Below are 16,672 nucleotides of genomic sequence, written 5' to 3'. Positions count from 1 at the left end.
AGGAAAAAAAAAGGAGACCCCTACAAAAAAAAAAAAAAAAAAAAAAAAAAAAAAAAACAAAAAAAAAAAAAAAAAAAAAAATTAAAATAAATCTTTTAAAAAGACAGAAAGAAAGCCCCCAGCATGAAGCTGAGGAAGGGCAGAAACCAGGACTGGGGCAGGACTTGACATACCACATACTCCCACTGGGCAGGCGCACCGCAGGCATCCCTATGGCTTTGACTTTTCTTTCCAGCTGTCAAGTACAGCTCTTCATCTTGATGTTTGGTCCTAGTGTGGCCCACCATATTACTTCTGGCTTTCTCTCTGCTTTCCAGGAGTGTGTACTCCCACCTGGTGGGCAACGTGCACGCCTACTGCAAGCTCCCACTCTTATCCCCTTACCTGCTAGTGCAGAAATGTGAATGTATTCCAGGCCCACATGCTGGCCTGCAGTCTGGCAGGGGACTGAGCATTTGCACAGGCAGATGGAAGGTGGGGCATGTGGTGGGTGTGGCTTTCCCGTCCTCTCTCAGGTTTGGGCTCAAGCATCTTCCAGTCTTGGAGTTGCTGCTGAGGGAATCTCACCCTTGTGGGGGAAAATGGAATGGCTCAGAGCCCTGGAAGAGGCAGAAGGACATGAAGATAAAGATAATTACAGGGAGAGTAGAGCCACTGCCACCCCACCCCCACCCCAACACACAGCCCTGGGAACTCCATCCTCTGGCTGGCCTGGGAATGGCAAAAGGCTTCTTTTGGTGTTTAAGGACCAACAAAGGGTAGCAGCCACTGCACAAATTTTTCAAGAAGAATAAATATATAAATAAAGACCTTCCATGTTCCTTTCATACCTACATGTGGCCCGGGGAAATAGTGCAGGTGGGGAGATGGCTGCAGGTGGTTGGAGTGTTGGAATGTTGATCTGAAAGGTCCTTTCACCTCGGTGGGAGCAGAGGGTGACTTTTGGGGCAAGTGTCCTCTGACTTCCTTGGTCAGTGTGGTGGAGAGGTCACTGAGTGTTCTCAGGCAAGGCAGGTGTAAGACTGAGTTCTGGGTCTGGCAGCTGATATTCCTGGGGAACCTGAAGTGGGCTAGCCTGGGACAGCACTCCGGCAAGGCAGCCCCCTAGCTGTGGTACCCCGTTATCTCTTCCCTGAGCCCACTTATTCTTGGGCAGGGCAAGAGAGGGAGTGTAGAGTGATGGGAGAAGGGCCCCTCAGCTGGGGGTTCTGGGCCGTTGCCTGTGGTCTTCTGGTGGCCTCAGCCCATATTGGTCACCCCATCCTGCCCCCACCAGGCTTGAGTCAAATTGAAAGCAGAAGCTGCCAGACACTGCACTGGGTGAAGCGAGGCAGAACCAGCTGTGCTATTTTAGAACCTGGTTAATTCCCCCTTCAGCCCCTCCACCTCCCCTCTCTCAGGGCTCCTGCCCCCTCTTGGGCTCCTGGACTTTGTCTTCCCTAAGTGGATAGTCAGGATGGGACTTGATTTCCCCTGGCCTGTATGAAGGTGGTGCTGAAAACTCTCCTGGCTGGACTTCCTTCCTGGCTAAGAGGAGCTAGTTTCAAGGGGATCTGCTCTGGGTGGGTGTTGGGGAGCCAAGCGCCCTCTCCCAGTAGGAGCTGGCATGCGATGATGCCCTGGCACCGCCCTCCTCTACCCGTCTTTTGCCACTCCCAGGCCAGCTGTCAGCTGTTGCTCCCAGGGTAATAGCTGACAAGAATTTCAGGTGGGAGCCTCTCCCGGCAGTGAATCTCAGAGGGGTGGGAGGGATTTCCGGACCAGGAGGAGAGAGATTCTGGGGCCAAGGGCCTTTCCGGAACCTGTAAAAATCACAGTCTCAACAGTCCCAACTGACCCCCATAGTCAGTGCCTCTTTCTTGGGCATGCTAGGCCTGCTTGGGGTTCTAGCCTTATATTTTGGGGTTTCTGTGGTGCCCACATGAGCCTGGGGGCCCCAGCAGTCCAGTCCGCAGTGGTGAACGAGGTCAGTGGGGTGTGGGATGGGGAACTGGAGATGGGGGTGATGGAGATAAGAACTGACACTTGTCTGTCCGTGGATAAGTGGACAAGGGCCTCTCCTGATGCTGTCACTGGAGACAATGTGTTTGCAAGTGGACAAGGGCCTCTCCTGATGCTGTCACTGGAGACAATGTGGTGTGTGTGTGTGTGTGTGTGTGTGTGTGTGTGTGTGTGTGTTTGGAAGACCTGTACAGTATCCACTGTGTGTAGCTGTCTCAGGGGATCTCAAAGTCAGAGTACCTCTCTGCTGTTCATCCCCCAGCAGCCTGATGTGGTATCTTTACGTACACTGGGAAGAGGGTCCATCAGGCAGATGACTGGTGAAAGCGTGGCTCCTTGCCACCTCAGGGGAATGGGATTTGGGTGCCTTGTTGCTCAGATGAAGTTGGGTTGTAGGCAGGTGTCAGGGAACAAAAGCAATGTGGAGGAAAGACAGGGCTCTGAGGCCTCCTGCAGGGCCTCAGTACCCTGAGGCTGTGTGTCTAGGTGTCCTCTGCCCTCAGTCTTCAGCTGTCTTTTTTTGGGAGGCAAAGACCTGGGACAGTGTACATGTGACAGGCAGTGTCTATGGATGCAGTAGTGTTGTGAGTGGATGTGTGTCACAGTCTGTCTTGGCTGAGTCTCCATTGTAACATCCCAGCTTCTATTCTGCTAGCCCACAAACATTGCCATGCATGCCTCCCACACTGGACCTGGCCCTGGATGGAAGAGTCTGCCTCCCTGCACTCCATTCTGGCCTGCATTTTGGCTCCTGAGCCTGAGACTAGGGGCTTTTTGCTCAAGTGAGACTTGGCCTTTGAAGTCTCCTCCTGAGACCTGCACTACCCTGCTCTCTCTCCCTTCTCATTTCCAGTTTTCAGGCTTGGAACCAGATGGTCAAATCCGCAAAAGGCAACCTGTGAAGTCTCTGTCTATTGTGCCTACAGATCTGGGGAGAGCATTGTTGCTGTTATTGTTTTGTTTTTGTTTTTGTTTTTGAGACAGGGTCTCTTTGAAGCCACAGCTGATCTAGAATTCACTATGTAAATTAGGCTGACCTTGATTTTACAGAGATTCACCTGCCTTGGCCTCCCCAGTGTTGAGATTAAAGGCATGTGCCACCACGCCCAGTGGGAGAGTTGTTAAAAATGCATATTCTGACTCCAGTGGTCTGGACCCAAGAGTTTACTTTTCTAACCTGTATCCAGGGCTGTGACATGTGGATCATGTTGTGTGTGTGTGTGTGTGTGTGTGTGTGTGTGTGTGTGTGTGTAGATGGGGTCTCATGTGGCCTAGGCTACCCTCAGATTTTCTGTGTAGTCCAGGATGACCTTGAATTCCTCATCTTCCCCCTTCCACCTCACAAGTGCTGGGATTATAGGCATGCACACACCCCTTTCCCCTTGGATCATGCTTTTGAGTAGTAAGGACATAAAAGAGCCTAAACTTGATGCTCTCAAACCATTCCCTACGTGGCAGGCACATCTTGCCCTCAGCTCCTCTTTACCCCCTCACACTCAGAGGAAGACACCATTGGGTCATCTGTTTACAGATGGGGAAACTGAGGCTCCAACAGGTTATGAATCTGCCGCCATCACATAGCTGCTAAGAGGCATAGACACATTTGACTTCAGGTGTGATGGGACCAGAGCTTATGCATGCTCTCCTGAGCCCAGGGGGCAACTAAGACCATAAAACATCTGGAGGCCAGTGTCCCCTGCAGCTGTTGGGGACTGTACTGCTGGGCAGACAGGGAGCAAGGACTGAAGGACAGAAGTTCCAGGAGATGAAGCTGGGGGCTGGATCGGTATTCTGCCCCAGTTGCCTCTTCAGACACTTACCAAACATGAGGTGATACACACACACACACACACACACACACACACACACACACACACACACACACACACACACACATACACACACACAGCCAGCAGCTGGGTACAGGGATTCTGAGACCAGGGCTCCAGTTGTACCACCCACCAGCTGTGTGACCTTGGCAAGACTTCAGGCTCTCTGTGCCTCCATTATCTCCTCCGTAAAATGAGGGATGCATTAGTACCTCTATCACAGGTCAGTGAGCTTGTGTGCAGGATGAAAGCAGACACACACAACAGCTCAGAACAATGCCTGGTGGATCGATAGCTCTCAGTGTGTGGACTGATTGACCTGGGTGTTCATGCCCTGTAGCTGCCTACCTGTGTCTGCTCACAGATGCTCCTCCATCCTTCCCCTTCCCCGCTGTGCCTTTTCACTTGGCAAAGCTTGGCTGTTGCAGTAAAGGGGCTGTTTCTGAAACACTGACAGATTAGCGCAGTAGTTCCATAGTAGGTCAGCCAGGGGGAGACTGCAGGAATGGGGTGAGGGTAGGGACTGTGGACCCCGAGGGAGAGGAAGCCCTGCACCCCAGGAACAGGGTAGGAGCTGGCCATTGGTAGGACCAGGGGTGCTCTGTGAACCTGGTCTGGTTCAGGGAGTGTGATGGCGGTAACAGTGACCTGAGGGCTGCTGCAGGTATGCTCCGGAAGACAGATTCAGGGAGGTCTGGACCTGCAGCTGGGTGTGGAGTCAGGATTTGGACCCACCCAGTGCCAGAAGTGGCTTTGAATTTGACAAAGAGCCTTCCTGGCCCCAAGTATGGGCTCCAAGAGGCTAGGATCAGACAGACTCTTCTCTCCTAAAGCACAGAAAACAGGCTGGGTTCCTAGAGCATTGGGAAGTGACAGTAGGAGGCATCCCTGGCTCTTCCCTCCCAGCCCTATGGGCCCACCCACCACATGGGGACCTAGCTTTGCATACATCCATGGTGCCAGAACCTTCTATATACCTGGCAGGGCCAGAAGGAGCCTGTGAAGGGCCCTGCTCATCCATACACAGGGATCTGAGGCCCAGAGAGGTCAGGGCTTGCTCAGAGTTGCACAGCTAGGGGTGGTCCTGTTCACTGCACATCTTTCATCCCTACTGTGGCCTTGGACAGATGTCGATAGAGCCTTTGCTGCCTGTCACTGTGAACATAGCTACTCTTCCACTGCAAAGACAGGTGGCTGGGCTGGCTCAAATGGGGCATAGGCACTTGTGTTTCTGGTCTTGGAGGTCTGCCTTGTGCCCTCAGGCCCCTATCCTATCCAAGAAGTCATCTGAGGGCTGAATCCCCCTTCCTGACCCCACCAGGGCTCCAGCCACTTACTGGGCTCCAAGTCTCTGATCCATGTAATCATGTTCTGTCAGACAGCTTGAAGTGCTTCCCTGGGTATTAACTGCCTTGGTGAGATCCAGGGAGATGGTCCCCAAGGCTGTGGATCCTCTTGGCTGGCCTACAGAAAATAGCTATAGGTGGGTTCAGCCTATATCAGGTAACATGTGGGAGGGCCAGAGGAGTGGGTAGACAGGCCTCTCTGGGGACTTTGTGTGGGATTGGCTGAGGGTGGCATGTGTGGCTGAGTGGGCAGGGTTGGCATGCAATGGCAGCATCAGTCCTGTGGTCTCTGGTTTGTCTGCTGGAGCTGGTGGTGGTACACACTCAGGAGATCCAGACTTCACTCTTCACTGCCCTGTAGCCTGATACCTGACAGGTCACTTACCCCCTTTGAGCCTGTTTCCTTTTCTGCCAGTGTGCTGTTTGTCTTATGAAGTATTTGTGAGGTGTTCACAAGGTCGGACGTGAGCCACGTGTCAAGTGTGATGTTTGGCATGTAGTAAGGACTGAGAGCATTTGCAGAAAGAGAGAACAGGAGACCCATGCACGTGTCCAGGGTTATTGGACAAGCACTGCCGAGAACACTGTGTCATCCTGAGAGGGTGTGTTTCGGGGGGGGGAGGATATTAGGTCTGAAGAATGTGAAAGGTGTTTCTTCTGGAAGCTTCCTTGTAGCTGGGGATAAGTGACAGGGAAAGGAGAACAAAGCAAAGTGGACACAGGCAAGACATGCGAATGGGCAGAACCCTGAGTGCAGGGGAGCAAAGGAAAGAGGAGGTTCGACCTCCCAGCCCCACCCCAACTCACAGGAAAGGTGATGACCCTGGTGAGGGATGTGTGTGTGAGAGAGAGGTGTGGGGAGGTTAGATACAGGCAGGCTGGCAGAGAGACTGTCTCCATGGGGCTGAGCGAGACCCAGGACCTTTCTTATCCCCTCTTTCCAGGCTTATCCTCTCTTTCCTCATCCCCTCTCATCTCCTTTTCCCTCTGCTACACATTTTCTCGCTACCTTGCCATCCTTCCATTTTTAGGGACTGTGCTCACACAAGGGCACAGCTGGTCCCTGTGGGACAGGTCAGGCGCCTCTCTGGTCTGAGGTTGCCTTTGAAGCTGCTTCTATGTGCCTGACTTGTCCGAGACCGACAGGCTGGTCAGACAGGAGGTGGCAGCTCCCACCCTTTCCTGTGGGATGTAAGCTGGGGCCTGGGGCTGATGAGCCTGAGTTGTGGGAACTGGAGCGTACAAAGCTGGCCAGTAGCTCATGCTCTGCCCTTACATCCCCTCCCTTTCCTTCCCCTCCTGATGATACTCAGGGCTTCAAACCCAAGCCTCTGGCCAGGCCTGGTGGTACAGGCTTGTAAAATCCCAGTTACTTAGGAGGCTGAGGCAGGAGGATCAACTTAGAAAGATTCCATCTCAAAATGAAAAGTAAAAAGAGCATTGGAGATGTGGCTCAGTGGTGAGGTGCTTGCTGGGTATGTGGGAAGCTCTGGGTTCAATCCCCTGCACCTAAAAATCCAAACAAATCAAAGCTGGGGATATGACTCAGGATAAAGTGCTTGCTGCATAAGCGTAAGGACTGGAGTTTGGATCTCTAGAACCCATGTGCATGCTGTGTGTGCATGTGTGGTGGACCTCCTGGAATCTTCCAGCACTTGGAATACAGAGACAGGATTCCTGGGGCAAGCTAGCCAGACTAGCCCATATCACTGAGCACTGGGTTGAACTGAGAGACCCTGTCTCATTGATTAAGGTGGGGAGCAATAGAAGAAGACTCCTGATGTCAACCTCTGGTCTCCACATGCATGGGCACATATATGTGCATGTACATCTGCATATACACAGATGTGCCTCCATATATTCAAACATGCATATATACATCCAACACACACACACACACACACACACACACACACACACACACACACTCTTTAAAAAACAACTAAACACAGCAAGCCTGTGACTGTCCCAGCCTCCAGCCTCCTCTGTGGATCCCTAGACATGACTTCTGTGAGTGTCTTGGAGACCAGTGTGACTCAGCCTCGGTGCTGTAGGGTCAGCCTAGAGAGGGCCTTCAGGATAGAGTCTTGGGGGAGCCCTCAGGTCCTGGAGATGCCCTCCATCTCCCCTAGAGGGTGACTTCATGGGGTACACAATGTAAAAGTTTATGAGCTACGTGCTTCAAATTGGTGTTTTTAAAAATTACATTTATTTATTTAGTGGGGAGGTGGCTGAGTGCTACAGCGTGGGTGTGGGGGTCAGAGGACAATTTGCAACAGTTGATTCTCTCCTTCTACCATGTGTGTCTTGGGGATTGAACTTAGTTCATCAGGCTAGGTAGCAAGCACCTTTACCTGCTGAGCCATCTCACTGACCCCAAATCATTTTGCTAGGATCAGTTAGGCAACAATAAAAAGGAAAAAAGACCCAAAGGCAGCTTACAACTGCCTGTTAACTCCAGCTCCAGAAGATCCGATGCCCCCTTCTGGCCTTTCTGGACACCTGTATGCATGTAGTACACATACAGACAAGCAGGTACACACACACACACACACACAGACACACAATTTTTTTTCAAAAGTATAAAAAATGGAAAAGTGTGTACCAGTGACCTCATTCTGTCCTGGTAACAAGGACTTTCCAACCAACCAGTGTCCGAGTACCAGGTGACTTCAGTAAGCTGTTCTTCATAAGGGAAGTAGTCAGACACCCTGTTGGTGCCCTTCCTAACTCTAGGAAGCCACTGACCAGATACTACAATGGTAATCTGCATTAGTAAGTGTCTTCAGTGTTCCAGGCACTGTGCTAGGTACCCTGTCCCCCCAAGAGCCCAGGGAACTGGGTGCCATTCTCCTCCTGCCTCTCCTAGACCCCTTGCAGTGACCTATGTGATGTATAAGCTTTGAAAAGGAAAATCTTTAAGGCTCCAAGGTGTTGGGAGAAGAAACAGAGGGGCCTGCTGACGGGAGGAATTGGCTGGAGGGCTTCCAGAGGCTGCTGTGTGCCTGCCTGGGGCCCTGATTGGGTGTTGTGAATGGATGAGTGCCTGGAAGGGTAAGAGGAACAGAAATGGGAGACTAAGGCTAGGGAGGTGGCTCACATGGTAAAGTGCCCACCATGCAAACATAGGACCTGAGTTTGGATCCTTAGCACCCAGTAAAAGGCAAACATGGTGTGGTATGCATCTGCCACCCCTGTGCTGGGGGAGGGAGGACAGAGACACCTAGCCAGTAGGTGAGCTTGAGGTTCAGTGAGAGACCCTGTATCAAAACTAAGGTGGAGAGTGGTCTAGGAAGATACCTGATATCTGGTCCTTGCACATACATTCATATACATGCAGACGCACTGCATACATATACACAGGAGGAAATAGGCAACTGGTACAGCCCACATCTCTCATGGGCTCAGACAGGGTAACCATGACCAGAACAGTGACTCCTCTGTGTCCACACTTCCATCTTTACAGTGGTTCCCCCACCCAACATCCTCATATGGCGTTCAGCTCTGGCAAAGCCAGGCTGACTGACGGAAACCGAGGGAGACATTGATTCAGGTCTAGACTGAGTCTAGAATGCAGAGCCTTCTGATCCCAAGCCCATAGTATCTTGTGGGCAGGACTGCTGTCTCCTGGGAGTTGTATGATACCCTCACCCAGGCCTGCTTGTGTATTTGAAGTGGCCTTGTCCTGGAGTGAGGTGACTGTGTGGACATTCTTGCTGTCTCCTAGGGTTCTGTCTGTCTGTCTTGAGATAGGGTCTCATGTAGCCTAGGCTGGTCTTGAACTCAATATATAGTCAAGGTTGACCTTGAACTTCTGATCCTTCTGGCTCCACCTTGGGAGAGTGCTGGGATTATAGGTGTGAACTGTTAGGTTTGGTTTATGGGGTGCTAGGGAATGACCCCAGGGCTTTGTGCATGTAGGCAAGCGCTCTACCAACAGAGCCACGTCTTCAGCCCCTAGCTTGTTTCTTCACGTCACTCAGCCTTCCTACAGCAGAGATGTCTCAGAGAAGACAGAAAGCTCTCCAAATCTGGAATCGTCTTTCTCCTTCCTGTCCCAAAGCTTAAAGCCCTAGGGGTTCTGGGGTCCATCCCCCTGCCTGGGCACCCATTCAGGAGGCCTTTCTCTAGGGTCACTTTGTTTCCTCAGGACTGACCCCACATTCCCAAACAACTGGTGGCTGTAATAGAAGACGTTTTCCCACCACAGAGGCAGGCCTGTAACAAATGACTTAAACAGGCGCCTGGGCACTGGGCTCACACTTTGTGGTTTCAGCCACCAGACATTTGCTTTTCTGGGAATGCAGGAAATTGGCTCTGCCCTTTGAAGGAGAGTAACTGCCTCTCCTATGTTTGGTGATGATTCCAGACTGTTCCGTTGTCCCTGGACACCTTCTGGGCCCTGGGCTATATGAAGGAAATCAGCTGCCCAGCCCTTTGATGGCTGGGGCACTTCTTCAAGAGGTTCCCTAAAATCAAAGGTGGCCACCCTTAGCCTGGAACAGGATGGGGGTGGCACCTAGCTCCAGATCAGGGCAGAGGGCCAGGTTGCCAGACCCAGCCTCCCTATTAGTTCTGTGGGTTTTATTGAGTTCCAGTCTCTCTGTCTCTATCTCTTAATGTGAAATAGGAACAATAAATGTACTCCTGTTATGAATGAACTATAAAAATTAAGTAAGGTCGAAACCCAGTGTGGTGGCACATGCTTGTAAGCCCAGCACTTGGGAGGTAATTACAGCAAGAGGATCAGGGGTTTGAGGCCATTCTTAGCTACATAGCAAGTTGAAGGCCAGCCTGAACTGTAGGAAACAGCCTCAGATCAATCAACAAATCAATAAATCAGATACTTAAAACAGTACCTATCACTTAGTAGGTGTTATGTAAGTCTGACTGTTAACAGAATATATGTAAGAACCATATATATGTTCATTAGAGAAAGAAATTGAAACACATACACTTGAGGGATGGAGAGACGGCTCAGCAATTAAGTGTGCTGACTGCTCTTGTAGAAGACACAAGTTCAGTTCCCAGCACCCGTGTAAGGTAGCTCACAACTGCCTGTACCAGGGGATCTGAAGCCCTCTTCTGGCCTCTGAGAACACCTTCATGCATGTGATGCACATATACACACACAGATATACACTCAGCAGTCATGCCCTTGTGCAGAGAAGTCAGTCATAATTTTGTGTGTTTTCTCCCAAGACATTCTTCTACATTTTTTAAATTTAAATTTTTGGTTTTTTTGAGACAGGGTCTCCTTGTATCCCCAGTTTGTCTGGAACATGCTGTGTTTACCAGGGTGGCCTCAGTCTCACAGAGCTCTACCTGCCTCTGCCTCCCAAGTGCTAGAATTGAAGGCATATACCACTATGCCTGGGTTTTTGCATATTTTTTACATGCTATCTACACCAAATACAGCAGGCCACCAGGAAGTAGCATTGTATGCATTGTATGTTTATGATGTATGTCTACCCCAAATGCAGCAGAGGGACACGTCGTTTATTGAGTTATCCTGTTACTAGACATTGAGATTTTTGTTCTTTTTTTTGAGACAAGATTTTGCTATGCAGGCCAGGCTGATCTGGAACTCACTATGTAGACCAGGCTTGCCTCAAACGTTTAGTTGTCTTCCTGTCTCAACTTCTGTAGTGTGGGGAATACAAGCATGAGCTACCGCATCCATCTTGAGACTATTCTGATATTTTTTCTACATAATGTTCAATACGTGCATCTTTGTGCACACAGGTGTTTTCTGCATTTAGGATTACTAACTTGAGCTAGTGAGGTGGTCTCTTTTTTTTTTTTTTCTTTCTTGGTCTTTTTGACACAGGGTCTCCCTGTAGCCCCAGCTGGCCTGGAACTCACTATATAGACCAGGCTGGCCTTGATCTCGCAGAGATCCACCAGGCTCTGCCTCCTAAGTGCTGGGATTAAAGACGTGTGCCACCATGCCCAGCAGAGCTAGTGAGTTTTTAAATTAAGATTTTTTTAAAAATTCATATTACTGTGTATGTGCATGTGCATGACAAGTGTGCATATGTGGGTACATACTCCATGGCATGTGTGTAGAGATCAGAAGACAACTCTCAGGAGACTGTTTTTTCCTTGTACCTTTACATGGATTCCAAGGACCAAACCCAGGTTGCCAGGCTTGCGCAGTAAATGCCTTTGCCACTGAGCCATCTTGCCAGCCCTAGTGGTTTAAAAAATGTATTACATTTATTTATTCATTTATTTATCCATTCATTCCTTCCTCCCTTCATTTATTATTAAGGGGGGAGCAGGGGTGCCATAGCATATGTGTGGAGGTCAGAGGACCATTTGCAAGAGTTGTTTCTCTATCCACCATATGGGTCCCAGGAATCAAACTCACTCAGGTTGTCAGGCTTGGCCACAGGCACCTTTGCCCACTTAGCCATCTGTCCAGACCCCCTAGTGAATATTTTTTTAAGACTCTGACAAGTTGCCAAATTGCTCTGTGTGTGTGTCTGTCTGTCTGTCTGTCTGTCTGTGTTTTGAGACAGAGTCTTACTATGTAGCCCAGGTTGGCCTGGAGCTCACAGTCCTCCCACCTCAGCCTCCTATGTGCTGGATTATTGGTGCTCTGCCAAATTGCTTTTGTTTGTTTGGGGTTTTTGTTTTTTTTTTTTGAGACAGGATCTTTCTATGTAGGCCTGTCTGGCCTGGAATTCACTATGTAGACCAAGCTGGCCTCAATCTCACAGAGCTCCACTTACCTCTGCCTCTGGAGTGCTAGTACTAAAGGTGTCCACCACCATGCCCAGTCCCCAAATTTCTTTTTTTTTAAATTATGTTTTTATTTGTTTTGTGTGCACATATGTGCGTGCATGTCCCACAGTATATATGTAAGTGGAAGTCAAAGGATAGCTTGTGGGAACCAGTTCTCTCCTTCTATATATGGGTTCCAGAGACCAAACTCAGATCATCGGGCTTGGCCACAGTGCCTTTGCCTGCTGAACTATCTCTCCAGCCCCCAAGTTACTTTTGAGGTTGTATCAAGAAGCGAACTGACAGTCGTTTTGAATGTGCCTGGTACTGAAGGCATTTCACATCATGGATGTGCATGCGTGCAGGTATGGAAGGCAATCTGCTTACTGCTTCTTTTAAACTGCTTAAGGCCTGCTTCCATCCTGTGCAATTAAAAAAACATGAAACAACTGGAAGCCAGCAGCTGGGCCAGTGCTCATAAACAAGTCAGCCTTGTCTCACCAACACCTGCAGCAAATCACAGAACATTCCTCCCTCCCAGCTCCTCCCAGCTCCTCCCTCCCAGGCAGACCCCCAAGGCTAACTGGATCCTGACTTCTCACACAGTAGATGTGTTGTGCCTGGTTTTGAACCGTATAAGCATAGGTGGTGCTCTGTGCATTTCTGAGTCTGGCTTCTATTGCAACGCAATTTCTGTGAGAGCTGTCAGAGCCACGGTTGGTGACTGAGCGGGATTGAGTGACTGCCCGACTACTTGCTTTGTGTCTGTTTTCCTCAGTAGACATTAGGTGGTGTCCAGTTTGGGTTCTCATCACAGTTCTGTTGGGGGCATTCTTGATAACCTTTGGTGACCACATCCATACTATGATCAAGGATTAATATATGGGTTTTCAACTTTGTGATCCAGGTTTTATTTTATTTTTTTGAGACAGGTCTCATGTAGCCCAGGTTGCCCTCAAATGCCATATATATCTGAGCATGGCCTTGAACTTTCACTCCTCCTGCCTCTGCCTTCCCGAGTGCTAGGATTACAGTCATGCACTACCATGCCCAATTTATACAGTGTTGGGGATTGATCCCAAGGCTTTGTGCTAGACAAGCACTATATGCACTGAGCTACATCTCCAGCTCCTGTGATCCAGTTTTAATATATTTTATTTATTATTTTTATTTTTTGTGTATGAGTGTATTGCCTGCATATACATAAGTTGTACAATGCCCATAGAGGTCAGAAGAGGGTGTTGGATCCCCTGGAACTGGAGTTACAAACAGTTGTTAGCTACCATGTGGGTACTGGGAACTGAAGTTCTCTGTAAGAGCAGCCAGTGCTCTTAACCGCTGAGCTATCTCTCTAGCCCCTGTGATCCAGTTTTTTCCTTTTTGTCTTTTTGAGACAGGGTCTCCCTGTAGACCCCAACTGGCCTGGAACTCACTGTGTAGACCAAGCTGGCCTTAATCTCACAGAGATCCATCTGCCACTGCCTCCCAAGTGCCCATATTAAAGGTGTATGCCCCCATGCCAATGATCCAGTTTTTTTAAAAGGATCACTTGCAAAGCAGAAAAATTCCTAGGAAGCCAGGTATGGTGATACATATCTGTAATCCTAGCACATGGGGGACTAAGGCATGAGGATAGAGAGTCAGCAGGGGCTGAGGCCTACCAGCGTGAACTACATAATGAGACCTTGTCTTTCAGAACAGACACACAGGGCTGTGAAAGCAGTTCATTTGGTAGGGTGCTTGTCTAGCACGCACAAGGCCCTGCATTGGATCCCCAGTACCATAGAAACCAGGTATGGTGATGCACATCTGTAATCTCAGCACTCAGGAGAGAAATAGGAGGATTAGAAGTTCAAGGTCACCCTCAGCTACTTAGTGAGTTCAAGACTAACCTGGAATGTGTGAGATGCTGACTCAAAAGAAAGGGGCTGGAGAGATGAGCTCAGTTAATACCCAGCACCCACATGGCAGTTATCAACCGTCAGTAACTCCGGTTCCAGGGGATCAATGCCTTCTTTTGACCTCCGAGGGCATTGCATGACATGGGTACAATTACACCTATGTAGGCAATATACTCATACACATAAAATATATATTTTTTAGGGGCTGGAGAGATGGCTCAGCAGTTAAGAACACTGACTGTTCTTGCAGAAGACCGGGGTTCGAATCCCAGCACCCACATGACAGCTAACAACTGTCTGTAATTCCAGTTACAGGGGATCGACAGCCTCTTCTGGCCTCCTCGGGTTGCATGACATTGGTACAATTACACCTATGTAGGCAATATACTCATACACATAAAATATATATTTTTTAGGGGCTGGAGAGATGGCTCAGCAGTTAAGAACACTGACTGTTCTTGCAGAAGACCGGGGTTCGAATCCCAGCACCCACATGGCAGCTAACAACTGTCCATAACTCTAGTTCCAGGGGATCTGACAGTCTCTTCTAGACTCCTGGGACTCTTGCACTCACATGTGTATACACACACACTCACACACACACACACATAATTTAAAATAAAAAGTAAAAATCTTTTAAAAAGCCCAATAAGATTCTCCTTGAAGTTTCTTTTTCTTGGTTGAGTATAAGCTTCTTCCAGGGAAATATTATATCTGCTCCCTCACAGCATGTACAACAGCGGGCCTTCCTTAGTAATAATTGAGCAAAGTACTGCCAAGAGGAAGAATATATTTGGGAAATGAACAAGTAAAGGAGATGGAAATAGAGAGGACCTTTGAGCCAACATGGGGTGCCTGGCATGCCATTGAGAAGCCTGCCCATTATGGAATCCAACATTGTTGAATGGCAATGGGTCTTTCAACCCCAGCTTATTGACTTACAGAGTCATCCATTCCCAGGAGAACCAGCAGTGGGATGGTGGTCATTCCCCCATGGACCCACTCCTGTAGGGACACAAAGCCGTCCTGATCGTAGTCCATCCCTTGCAACATCTCCTTCAATATCTGTGGAATCCAAAGAACAATGGTCCATTTTCATTCTTGGCAGTTGAGGATGTCTCTCCCTGTGTTTCCTCTTTGATTCTGTACTGTGTGTTCTGTTTCACCCAGTTCCTCTCTTATTCTGGGTGAGTACAGCGTCAAAGCATGAGACCAGCAGTGAGGAGACCAGGGTTCTAGGTCCATCTCTATCGTGCCCTGTGTGGCCTTCAATGTACACCACAGCCTCTGTGCTCTGAGTTCCTCATCTTAAAAATGGAAATAATGCTGCTGTGGTTTCAGCCCTGTAGCAAGGATGGGAGACAATGCGTAAGAAGTGTTTGATGGAATACCGGATACACAGTGCTTTCTACAAATGCAGTGCTTACTAACAGGTAATGATTGAGAAATTGTAGTTGTTCCTGGATCTACATTCTTTAATCTATGAAGTTCTGTCATGAAACTTGGAAGGAACTGTGATTTCTATCATGGCTAGACCTTTTGCGGCTGCTTTGCACATCTTTCCTTTAGGAGAAGTGGGAGGTCAGAGCACAGGAATCCAAAGAAGTTGTTGGCAAGATGAGTCTGGGCCCCCTAGACAGTAAGCATTTAAGCATTTGCACCCACATCCCAGTGTGTCCTACCCTCTCTTGGCAGCTCACCCTGTAGGCAAACTGTGTTTAGAGAAGAAACTCACAGGCCTTAGCTCTGTGGGATCCCACTCCAGGTACTGGGCAATATGCAGCATTTGGTTCATAATACGATCCATCTCCTAGGAAGTATCAGGAGAGAAAATGTTAAGGGGACAAAACCAACAGGGTATTATCAAAACCAAAACTCAAAATTAAACACAGTGGGTAGGTGGACAGAGCAGAGCTCCAGGAAAAACTGGTGCAATACACTGGATTTTCACAGGGAGTGCAGTTTGCTTCTGCCTTGACGGTAAGGCCAGTGGGCAGCAAATACTCACCTGAAGCACAGAGCATGCATAAGCCAGAGGAACATAGAGTTCACTGAACACTGACGTCCTAGCCCTACGTTCCTTCCACTGTTCTGTACTTTAACTTGAAAACCACAGGAAGTTTCCCCTTTGTGGTTAGAACTTCCACAAACACACTTGAAGGTAGGCCTTACCTTGCCTTTCTCTCTCTTTTTTGGTGTTTTTGAGATGGTCTCCCTGTAGCCCCAGCTGGTCTGGAACTCGCTATGTAGACCAGGCCTTGAATTCACAGAGATCCCCCTGCTCTGTCTCCCAAATGCTGGGACGAAAGGCATGCGCCACCACGCCTGGCTTCACTTCACCTTTCTTACCCCCCCTCATCCTCACACCTTTAGCAGTTTGCTTTCTATCTATCTGCTTCTGAAGTTGGGTTCACTTGGACAGAAGGTCCTGGCTTCACTGAGATTTAGATTCATTTAGGCATCTTCCCTCTCCTTTGCACTCCAGTCTACCCTGAGCCTAGAACTTCCATGAGCAGAAAGTTCATAATTATGGGGCTTATTTGCCAGATGGGTATCAAGGCCAGGTTTACCTAAAACCTTACAGATACGTTGAATGCCAGTGAGTCAGTGCATAGAGGGACCCACTGAGACATATCGGGTTGGGGAGGTGTTTTGGTGTCAAAATCAGCACCTTGCGTGTGGATAACGACTAAGATGTTCACAATAAAATTGCTATAGGAGAACGTGTCAGTGAACTGAAGCAGGGTTGCAAATATTACCTCCGTTATGAGAATGCAGGGTCAAGACAAGCAAGCTAAGCCCCAACGGATATTTATTACCTCCCCCAACTCTGTATGTGCCTCCTCTCCTTCCATCCCTCGCTCCC

This window comes from Nannospalax galili, unplaced genomic scaffold (assembly GCF_000622305.1).
Source record: "Nannospalax galili isolate Female #2095 unplaced genomic scaffold, S.galili_v1.0 scaffold1892, whole genome shotgun sequence".
In the NCBI taxonomy this organism is placed as follows: Eukaryota; Metazoa; Chordata; class Mammalia; order Rodentia; family Spalacidae; genus Nannospalax; species Nannospalax galili.
Note: the sequence above shows the minus strand (reverse complement) of the source record.